The following is a 12499-nucleotide window of genomic DNA, read 5'->3' on the forward strand; positions in this document are numbered from 1 at the left end:
TCAAGAGCTTAACTCACTACTTCTTAAACTTCTGTACACTCTTAAGGCATCTGCATGCTTCCCAGCCAAAACAGTTCGGAAGAGTTTGTGCATATATTATGACATTTTGTGACGTTTTTGTTCATTTTGGACTTCGGAGAGGAAAGTTCAGAGCTGAAATCTACGCCCCTTCTTTGGTGATTGGTCAACAGATTCTTCAATAAAGTCTTTGTTGTCATTCAACGAGAGACAACTCTTTTTTAATGCAATCTTTTTTTATTGAGAAATACCGCACCAAACATCTTAGTTAAAATGTAAAATTGTGTCTAAGATCTCCTCGGCAAAAACGTCAAAATGAATGACACACTTCTTGAGTTATCTTAGATTACTTCAGTCTATTTTGAGGAAATGTATACTGGCTAGGGCGTCTCAAAATGGACAAACGGTACTATTTCTCATTTTCAAGCGAATGTCTTTTAACTTAAGGGAGTACGCAAGCACACTTCGGCAAGCACACTTCGGCAAGCACACTTCGGCTAGAAGTAAAGGAGTAAAGGAGCCTCGAAGAAACTTGTGGGGTTCAAAAGATTGCCACACAGGGGAACCTTTTCAGGTCAAAAAGGTTCCTAGAGGAGCCCCTGTGTAAAGGTTCAAACAAGCTTTTAGTGATCGGAGTGGTACATTTTTTAAAACCTTTTTAACAAAATATTGTAGCGGCAACAGACTGCCAGAATATTGGAAGCATAGCTTATTGGAGACAGGGCTTTCAGATAGTTCTTTTTGGCCATTCATGAAAGTAAATGGAACTCATACACCTCTGTAAGACTCATTGTAGCTACAAAACTGTGAGTTTTCAACCTTAACATGTGATGACAATACAACAGAACAGATGAACAGGAACGACATTTATTCTAACCGGTGGCCAAAAAAATGTCTATCTGAAAGCCACGACCCTACTAAGCCACGCCTCCAGTCCAGGGTTCCTCCAGGAACCCTTTGCTACATTGAAACGTTTAAGGTTCCTCCAAGAACCTACCAACTAACCGAAGGTGTAACTATGAACCCATTGACTGCAATGGTACCTTGAGGAACTCCAGGGTTCCTTGAGAATCTCCAGGGTTCCTCGAGTCACCCCTACCTCTAAGAGTGTAGATTATAAAGAGTTTATACCAGGTAGTTCCAGCTTTCAGTACAACTGTTTTGTCTTTGCCAAAGTGAGGGAGTTCTCCACATAATGACTAGCTTTGTCCTTAAACAACGGGAATACCAGTGACATCTGCACACACAAAAAAAATGGTTCTATATAATGCCAAATCAGGGTTCTTTGGCTTGTATCCATAGCGGAACCCTTTTTGGTGTTATATGGAACCATTTTTTGAAAGGTCTATAAAGAACCATGCTCATGAGGTTCTAAATGGAATCTGTATGGTGCTATAAAGAACCCTTTCCTAAGGTTCCATTAAAAAAGGTTCTATATAGCACCAAAATAGGGTTCTGCTATGGTTACAACCCTTTTTGAGGCTATATAGAGCCGTTTTAGGGTTCTTTATAGAACCTTATGGTGAATGGTTCTATAAAAACTTTCTCAATCTCAAAAGTTCTTTATCCTCGTTTAATAGCCATATTATATTGTTAAAATTCCATAGGTTTTATTATTGTGTTTATTAAAAAGTTGAATCAGGTGTGCTAACTCTGGAACAGCTGGGGGTCCCTGAGGAGAGAATTGGGGGAAAAAGGCCATGTGTGAGTCTTTCACATGACAGCGTCGCTGGCCATAGTTATATATAACATGTAATAGCATAACACAACAGATTAGATAAACTGGAATGAAACTCTTACTTACGGTTGTACAAAAAGAGCTGTGAGCAAAAAATGGCCACAAAATAATCTAATGAGCTGCTGCCCCTAGATTTCAATTATCACTAAAAGAGGAAATAACACTTTTTTGAACTGCAAAGAACCATTGAAGGACTCAAACGGTTCATTGGGTCAGCATGGTACCACAGATAAACCATCACCCTTCCCAAAGAACCCTTAAGGAACCCTCATTTTTTTGTGTGCGCTGACATGTTTGAGATAATCTTCCATGCATGTGATTGTCAGACAAATTGGGGGTCACTGGCGTGCCGACACAGGGGAGCGGCAGGGGACACCGAAGAGATGTTCAATCAGGGGCCGTCCCCATTCGGGGGCTCCCAGTCCCAGTGCAGGTCCTCCAGCAGCATGGCGGCCCAGGCGACTGCGGCCCAGGCGGCTCTCTGTGCTCTGTCTGCCCACAGCTGCCGGGCCTCCACTGGGAGAGCTGTATTATGGCTGGGTTAATTTACTGATTAATATCCAGCCACTAGATCCATCTTTCCCCAGATGGCCAATTAAAAACTACAACTGGCAGCGCGTTGCCCTGGCAGCAGGTTGCCGTAGGCCCAGGGCTAGAGGCTGTGACAGAAGGCGTGGGCCCTGTTTCGCCAAGGAGCCACTGTCTCTGACTCTCATCAGGAGAAGGACAAAGTAGGTTAGGGCTGAGATACAAAGGCGAAGCTGGGTTTATGAGGAAAAACCTGCTGCTGTTGGGTTCATGAAACTGATAAAATAACTGGGGTTGAAACTATTGACAGATTCAGATTGAATAATTTTCTATTTTATAAGATGTGGGAGCCCTTTGTGAAGTGTAGTGGCAAATCAAATTGCAAATGACCGTTTTTTTACAGGTTCAGAGTGACAAAAAGCATGATAATTACTTTACCTCAGAGACAGTCGAGTAAGGAAAGCAATACAGATATCACACCTCCGCAATGTGGTGCGAAATATTAATATTCTTCCATCTAGTGTTGTCTGTTGAAGAGCTATGTTATTTCCAATAATAATCCCCACGAGTTATGAGCCACTGCTATATTTAGAGTGACTCTATTTGAATACAGGTCCTAATGCTGACACAAACTAAATAAATGGGCTGAAATCACCACGGAAACCCAGTAAATACAATGGCCACTGCTGTAGCGGCGCGGAGACCAAAGATAATTAATAACTGAATTATGGGATGGAAATAGCAAGGCAGACCCCATGCAGCCTTTGAGGGTCACTTGATAAAGCGGAGTTACAATGCAAACTGTTTTACTTTCACAGGGTCATCCAAACCAGGTACATCTGCTGCCATTTCTGCTCCAACAGAAAAAGGCCGAGAAGAGAATTGATGGCCCATTTCATTATGTAATTGCCTCTTTAACTTCCTTGTTCTGAGCAATCACTCTTTAAATTCCGTCTCAAAGTTAATATATGCCAAGATATGAAACTGGTCTGGAAGATAGATAATTCCGTAAATAGGCGTAATTGTTGGATCACCTTCTGTCACCCCTGCACTAGGTAATATGTCCAATATGCTCCAACCTGGAGTTAAAGAGGAAGTTTGATAAGGAGCGGAAGGGTTGAAACCATTTTGCTGCTGAAAACACTTCACCTCAAAATTCAACAGACATGGATCCCTGGGCCTCCCGAGTGGCGCAGTGGTCTAAGGCACTGCATCGCAGTGCTAGCTGTGCCACTAGAGATTCTGGGTTCGAGTCAAGGCTCTGTCTCAGCCAGCCGCGACCGGGAGACCCACGGGGCGGCACACAATTGGCCCAGCGTCGTTCGGGTTAGGGGAGGGTTTGGCCGGAAGGGATATCCTTGTCCCATCGCGCATTAGCGACTCCTGTGGCGGGCCGGGCGCAGTGCACGCTGACACGGTCGCCAGGTGTACGGTGTTTCCTCCGACACATTGGTGAGGCTGGCTTCCGGGTTAAGTAGGCATTGTGTCAAGAAGCAGTGCAGCTTGGTTGGGTTGTGTTTCGGAGGACGCACGGCTCTCGACCTTCGCCTCTCCCGAATCCGTACGGGAGTCGCAGCGATTAGACAAGACTGTAACTACCAATTGGATACCACAAAATGGGGGGGGGGGGGGGGGGGGGGGAATACAAAAAGACATGGATCCCTGGCAGACTAGAGCAGAACAGATGATCTGGATTGTGTACATCAGAAGCAGGGATATGCTGCCTTGGTGTGGTGTATATCCCCTGAAACAAGCCCCCAGCCGTTCAGCTGCCATCCTGGGTGTCTTAGGGTACAGGGAGCATGAAGCTGGATGTGATTGCCTACTACATGAGAGTGATGCTTTCTCTCCTCTGACCTTTGAACTTGCTGGTGCCCTACACTGAATCAAAGCAAACACAGGGCCGCTATTCTGCACTGCCTCTGAAGTGGAGAGACCCCAGAACACCACGCGGGGCGACCCAGTCCCTTTCATTTTATCCTTCATAAAGATCCCACAAAATGAAAAATGCGATGCAACACACAAAGCAGAGGAGAAGAGGCTGAGATGTTCTTGAAGGGTCAGTGATAGGAGCACTGGGAGAAGGTCACCCCATGAGCCCAAATTCACACCCCAATAATTGGGGAACAGGGGTCGCTGATTGTGAGACGAGAGCACAGCTACACGATCCAGATGGAAGGAAGTTCTACAGAGCTCTGGTGATTTAGGAAATGAAGAGAGACAAAGCATTTGATGAGCGTTGTCTTGAAAGACGAGAAGGACACTGAATGGTCTTCGGTCTATAACTGTGATTAAAACAGAGAATTCTGACTGCAACTCTACACAGAGACAGAAAGAGAGAGAATTCTCCCAGTGTAATTAGATCAATTGGGCATGAAGTGAAGTGGCTTCATCCAGGAGGAGTGTAGTGTGCAGGTCTGAAGTGGGATCAGTGAGTAGGGTTTGATTACAATTTGATTGTTAATGCAGAATTGGATGGACCACTCTGTAGAAAATCCCTTATTTTCTAATTAGAGGTCCCCGGAACTGTTTGTGTTTATTTTGAAATGACGATATCAGCATTAAGAAAAGCTTGACCTTAATGTGCATCATAAATAGCGTTTATAGCAAACGTGGTTGTCATGATCAAACCATTAAAGGTTATTAATTACTTCTCTGATAAGTCACCTGAGTGCTTTACGTCTCCTCACTGTACGAATCAATTACTTTAAGCAGGGTTCCGTTCCAAGATAATTTCAACAGTGGATTCTTTTCAGCTGGGACTCTAATAGGGTACATTTCCCCTATTTTATGTCACTAGAATATAACTCCATGATAGACACTTTGCATCAATTTTGAAAGTTGAAAGAATTTTACGACAAACAAGATCCACATGCAACATTATTTCAACAAAGCCTCAAATACAACAGGATCTGAAAGTGGGACGCAACCATTTTCATGTCATTATCATCCAGGCTGGATCCCTCCCAGGGGAAGAGCTAGTTGTGTGGCCCAGTGGAGCAGTGCTTAGAACAGCCCTGGACCAGCATAGTGACTGCCTGTGAAGATGTACTCCAGCTTCAGTCAGAGAGGACGGCTGTGAGGGATGGGCCTCATCGGCCAGAGGAAGCAGCGGCTTGTGTCCGCCGCCCGCCGCCCGCCCACGCCCTCCTTCCCTGTGTGAAATTGGCTGAGATGATGTAGACATATTCCAGCCACTGATCCATGGCCGAGTATAAACAGGAGAGGATCGCACTTTCACTCCCAGAAGGTCACGCAGCTTCTCCGTGAAACAGTAAGTGACACCGCCTGTGCCTGAGACGCTAACAGAGTGACCGGCTGGAGTTGACCCCGCCAGCCCCAGCACCAGCCCCCCCTCCCTTTGTGTAAGCCGGGGTGGCCTTCCCTGTGGTGGCCTGTGTCCTCTCCCTTCTCCCTTCACTGGGGTGTACTGATATTTGGTGGCACTTCATCAACACAACAGAGGATAGACACTCAAATTCACATTTAAGGAGCCAGGCACATACAAAGTCTGTGGGATGCATCCAGCGTGTTATTGAATATCCATTACCCTCTTATTGTCACTCCCCCACTAGCTAGCAGATCCGACCCGTTTGCTTACAGCTGTACTAGGGTCAGACAGAATTCCTGTGTAGATTAAGACACCACGGAGCGTGCACGAGATAGGGCTCAGAAAAATCTACACAAGAATGCTGTCTGACCCTAGTGCAGCTGTAAGCAAGTGTGACAGAATAAAAAGTGCCTTAACATACGTAACAAAAATATAAACGCAACAAACAACAATTAAAATAATTACAGTTCATATAACTGTCTAGAATGTCATTGTATGCTGTAGAGTTCAGATTTCCCTTCATTGGAACTAAGGGGCCTAGCCCGAACCATGAAAAACAGCCCCAGACCATTATTCCTCCTCCACCAAACTTTACGGTTGGCACTATGCTTTCGGGCAGGTAGTGCTCTCCTGGCATCCGCCAAACCCAGAGTCGTCCGTCGGGCTGCCAGATGGTGAAGCGTGATTCATCGCTCCAGAGAACGCGTTTCCACTGCTCCAGAGTCCAATGGCGGCGAGATTTACACCAGTCCAGCCGACGCTTGGCATTGCGCATGGTGATCTTAGGTTGTGTGCAGCTGCTCGGCCATGGAAACCCATTTCATGAAGCTCCCGGTAGTGAGTGTTGCAACCGAGAACAGACTATTTTTACGTGCTTCAGCACTCGGCGGTCCTGTTCTGTGAGCTTGTGTGGCCTACCACTTTGCTCCTAGACATTTCCACTTCACAATAACAGCACTTACAGTTGACCGGGGCAGCTCTAGCAGGGCAGAAATTTGACGAACTGACTTGTTGGAAACGAGCTCTTCAGTAAGGTCCTTCTTCTGCAAATGTTTGTCTATGGAGATTGCATGGCTGTGTGCTCGATTTTATACACTTGTCAGCAACAGGTGTGGCTGAAATACACTATATATACAAAAGTATGGCTATGTAATAAATATAGGAACAGTATATACAAGGATAATTCATGGTGATAATAAATAGTGGGATACGTGACGCATTTAAAAAAGGTTAAAAAGTTTGTCATTGCATTTCAACGTGTCAATTTAAAAACAGGGATAATAAAGAAGGATTAATTGAGCCATTGTAATGTATAAATGAGACAATACTGGTTTATTGAACAATTGTAACAGCTTTGTAATTTGAGAGAAGATATTTTGTGCATTTGTGAAACATTATATTTTGTACATCTGTAAATGCTTGAATATTTGATTTAAAAAAGCACTCATTACAAGTGACTTAAAGCCAAATCTATATCTCTGTGTGATTTATATCTATGTTTCTCCCTTTCAAGGGTATAACACAAGCAGGTCAGATCTGCTGGCTATCCTCCCACCAGCAAAAAAATGTATAGGTAACTGCCAAAATAATGGAAACACTTCAGTAAATAAGGGATACAAAGTATATTAAAAGCAGGTGCTTCCACACAGGTGTGATTCCTGAGTTAATTAAGCAATTAAAATCCCATCATGATTATGGTCATATATAAAAATGCTGGCCCGGGCCAATATTTTGGTCATTATTTGGCTACCATGTCTATGCCCCTATAGGATAACAATGCCCCCATCCACAGGGCACGAGTGGTCACTGAATGTTTTGATGAGCATGAAAACGAAGTAAACCATATGCAACGTCCGTCTCAGATTTCCACCCAATTGAAAACGTGTGGGAGATTCTGGAGTCGCACCTGAGACAGTGTTTTCCACCACCATCAACAAAACACCAAATGATGGAATTTCTGGTGGAAGAATGATGCCCTCCAGTAGAGTTCCAGACACTCTTAGAATCTATGCCAAGGTGTATTGAAGCTGTTCTGGCTCGGTGGCCCAATGCCCTACTAAGACACTTTATGTTGGTGTTTCCTTTATTCTGGCAGTTACCTGTATATATCTAGCTTTACATTCACAGTACGACTGTTTGTCTTCATGTGGATATCTACTACACAGTATTGTTGACATTACGGCTAAGCAGTCGCAGAAGGATCTCGTGAGAAAGAAAGTAGGACGGTGACTCACGTCAAATTGGCATGGCATTTTCAGGGGTTTTCAACAGAAATGTAACAAATAATTATCCAGGAGAAATCAATAATATTAGAAGAGAAACCCCTATGGAAGAATAAAAGAAAGCTAGAGAACTGGCACAATGCTAGCACATCCCGCATTTGCCTAAACGGCTCAGATGGGAAGTTGAGCTGTGCATGAAATGCAATTGCGAATGGATGCAGTAAAAGGGGAGGACTGAGGAGGGAAGGCATGAATGTAATTAAAGTGTCTGACACTTTTATACTGGGTAATGGGAGTCCAGGGCCGGGCTATTCCCACACGTGCTCCCCTCACAGTATGAAGTGCATTTTAATACCACCCCTACACAACTACTTAAATGCCACTCTCATGGCCTTCATAGAGAGGTAATATTGATGTGTAAATGGGATAAATACCAACATCCAAGGGTTTAAGGGATATAGTAAATAAACATGACCTAATACATAACAGACATAAAACCTCTGGAGCGTCTGCGGTGTCTCAAGCAGGCCAGAGGTAGGACTGCCTCACATTACAACGCCATCCTAAGGCTTATATGAAGATTATAAAACCCAATGAGCTAAATGCTTATCTAAAAGAGCCATATGAACATGGGAATTAAATACAATGCTCTATATTCAAATATGTATTTGAATATTCATCTTAATGATATCAGGTAATAAGAATGAGGATATTTCACATTGTGCATTCACCAAATTGTGTTTATTTCTGTTTTAGAATGTGTATGTTATGATCCCAAAGCATATCCTAACATACATGGACATTGCAATATATTTTATGAACTGTATTGGTTTTCATAACATTGAGGCAGTAGGATAAAAAAAGGCAATTCACCTCTCCTCTCTGGCATTTTTCATCTCTCCTATGACTTGCTGGATTAGGGATAGCTAGGGGACCAAAGTACAGGATCTCTTTGTAAATCCAAGCACATCTATCTGGCCATGCATAGTGCCCCTCCTAAGAGTTCTATCAAACTTGCATAAAGTAACTTAAGGTGCTGTCTGAGTTATGATAAACGCACCACAAATGATTTTTAACACCACTGCAGGTTACATTCCAGCATCAAGCTGCTCAAAATGCATGCAACTCTATAAAATCACAAATATGTTTTTACTGTAGTAGATTAACATAGGGTGGTTAATACCTTGCAATAAAACATACCCGAAAATATGGGGCTGTGCACAACAGCAGTTTACAGTTAAAATAAAGACCTGCAAATACACTCTCTTTATAAGGATAGGGTGTACTGACAATATCAAAGAGTCAGGTTAGGAGACTTAATACATTGGGTGAAAAAGTGGAATTTTTTTGTTTATCCTACCTGGTCTCAGAGCATTCCATATTATTCTGTACGTAAATCGGGACATTCCATTTAGTGTGATATGTTACGTTTCGTATGGTTACATAAGAAATATGGTAACTTAAGGCAAAAACGAAAGGAGGGTAGTTGGTGGGGTGGATTTGGTAGGCATATAATCTGATCGTCTTGCAACCCAAAGGATGTGAGTTCAAATCTCATCGCGGACCACTTTAACATTTTAGCTAATTATGAACTTTTCAAATATTTACAACTTTTTTGCTACTTTGCAACTACTTAGCATGTTAGCCCTTTTAGCTAACCCTTCACCTAACCCTAACATTAACCCTTTAACCTAACTCCTAAATTTAACCCTAACCCCTAACCCCTAACCCCTAACCCTAAACCATAGTTTAGCTAATGTTTGCCAGCTAGCTAGAATTCGTAACATATCATATGTTTTGCAAGTTCGTAAACATATTGTACGTTTTGCACATTCGTAACATATTGTACGTTTACAAATTCATAACAAATAATACAAATTGTAATTCGTAACATATCATAAGAAATGGGTGATGGACATCCACAGATTAATACGTACCATACCAAATGGAGCGTACGAAATGCTCTGAGATCAGGTTGCGAAAGGGGCTTCTGTTCTGAACATAGTCAGCCTCAGTCAGATAATGAAGACGTTATTAAGAGAAACGATATGCTGGAATCTTTCTCAACCACCCAGGTCGTACAATTTAACCTGTAATAAATAATCTGGCATCATTGGGAGATGGCATCTCATAATGGCAAATGAAATATGCTGGTAGGATAGGTTCAATAAATCGTGATACTCCTATGGTTCCCTCAGGCTAGAACAATTTGTAACTACAGTGCTCTCTGTCAGGAAAGGCAGATTTCCGAGCCATCATAAAATCTAAATGGGCACTAATTAGGCAAGCCTTCCCTCTCAGACTTTCTATTTCTATAGACATTTTCGGCTGTGCTCCCGATCGCCCCCCCCCCACCCCCGTCCCCCCTCCCCCACAACACCATAAGTCACGAGATGAGAAGAAGGAGTCCCAGGATTGTCGAGGAACCAGAAAGCAGTTATAAGGAAGTTCAACTCTGAGATAATGACGACGTTTGCCATCAGATTGCCGGAGTGTTTCTTTTGTGTTGGACCCCCGTTCACCATCACTGCACTTCATGCATCCGTGGTGGGGTAATTTGTTACATAAAAACTAATGCCATAATTAGTTAAATTATGCCAGCTAAATTATGCATGTCTAAATTATGCATATCCAAAATCTATCATTTTGGAGAAGGGAATCCATCACAGTTCACATTGTTCATTCATGTGTCTCTATTAAGCAAATCAGGCCTAGTAACTATGAGGGGGGGTTACGGAAATGTTGGTGACATGTTGGATAACACAAGTTGCCGATTGGTTTACAATTAATTCACTTTAATCTGTCTCGTGTGACTGCAGTCAGAGATCCACTAAGAAGACTGGGTTTCTTCCCTTGTCAGAGGTTTCCTTTATATCGTTACTTACGTAGCCTTTCCCATAGGGAACATAGAAGGGGGGTCAGCTAAATATATGCATCCCTCGCTGGTTGAAATTAATAAAACTCTGACGTGTGCTCGGCACAGGCCTGCTTGTTGAACATATGCTGAAAGCACGGCTAAGCTATCTGGCTCAGAGTCAAGTATTCCCACCAACTGCAGTCTTACGCTACCTGACAGTGGAAAAGCTTTATTCCCCTGGCATCCAGGGCACAAATGGAGAAATATTATTGAAATGATTATCTGCATCAAGACTCAGATTTGGGCTGACATTTCGACGGCTCTGTATAATCCGAGGGGTTGTCTAGGAGAGGGGGAGAGAAGGCGGAGAGGGGGTTTGCCGGTAAGCCTTGGCGGGATGATTAATGAAGCTGGAATACTGGGTGGACCCAGCCCACCTCCACCCAGACCCAGGGGCCAAGGCCCGCATATCAAATTGGCCTTGCACGCTCGTCTCCCTCAGAGAGAGAGAGAAGCAATGATGATCCCCTAGCACAGTCCAAACACAGTCCGAGCCACCAAACAGGCGTACTGTACTGGCTGTACTGCTCTACTCCACTCACTGTGTGGCTGCTGCTGCAGGGGAGGGCTACACACTACACAGTAGACCAACATAACCACACCTGCCTCACACCACATTCCTGCAGTCTATCATTATCAATCGTGATCATTTGTTCAGATCGCTGGAAAATCTTCATGTATGGTTAATGTATATCTGGTGTTATTTGATCATAACGGGGCTATGAAAAATGAGCAGGGCACGTTACCGTCACATTTTGTCTGTGAGACCAACATACGCCGTGTAGTGTATTCGTTGAAGTCTACAGCTGTACATTAGTCATATGTGGAATAGACAATGACTGGACTGCGGTTTTAACCAATCAGCATTCAGGATTATGTCCACCCGTTGTATAAAGGAACACAGTGAGCGTGTTTCTACAGTTTAAGGGTCAAAAGTCCCTTCATAGAGTATGCCCATACAACATGGAGAACATAAGGGAACGGTGTACTACATGTAGTCACTTAATACATGGTGTTGGTCTGCTCTGCATGTACAGTGTGGAGGTCCCCAGTGCTTTACATCATTGTGCCAGCCATGTCCAAGCTCTCCCACAGGCCCTTAGGCGTGATGGATGGGACTGTGAAAAGCCTCTTAGGACGCCCATAATCAGATAACAGTAAACTGACTTCTAGACCATGTGGAAAAACACTGCGTAGCCATGTACTGTAGCTCTTGAATGAACGCAGCCCAGTATAGAGCCAAATAATTCAAGAAAGGTGTAACGGTTCTCCTCCTCCTCTTCATCCGAAGAGGAGGAGCATGGATTGAACCAAAACGCAGCTTCTGAAGTTGACATTATTTATTTACAGAAAAGACGAAAACACGAACTTCACTATAAACTAACAAAACAACAAAACGGAGTAGACAAACCTGGACATGCGAACTTACATACAACGCAGAACTCACGAACAGGAAAATGACTACACAAAAGACCGAACGTACAAACAAACCGAGAACAGTCCCGTGTGGCGTAACATACAAACACTGACACAGGAGACAACCACCCACAAACAAACAGTGAGAACAACCTACCTTAATATGACTCTCAATCAGAGGAAACGTCAAACACCTGCCTCTGATTGAGAGCCATACCAGGCAACCCAAAACCAACATAGAAACAGAAAACATAGACTGCCCACCCAAAACTCACGCCCTGACCAATAAACACATACAAAACAAGAGAAAACAGGTCAGGAACGTGACA

The 12499-nt window shown here is 43.5% G+C and overlaps 1 pseudogene; it reads left to right on the plus strand.

Moving 5' to 3' along the window:
• Window positions 1-2301, plus strand: part of LOC120057757 — a 71526-nt pseudogene extending 69225 nt beyond the window's left edge.
• The last annotated feature ends 10198 nt before the right edge of the window (window positions 2302-12499 follow it).

The sequence above is a fragment of the Salvelinus namaycush genome, chromosome 13, assembly GCF_016432855.1.
Source record: "Salvelinus namaycush isolate Seneca chromosome 13, SaNama_1.0, whole genome shotgun sequence".
In the NCBI taxonomy this organism is placed as follows: Eukaryota; Metazoa; Chordata; class Actinopteri; order Salmoniformes; family Salmonidae; genus Salvelinus; species Salvelinus namaycush.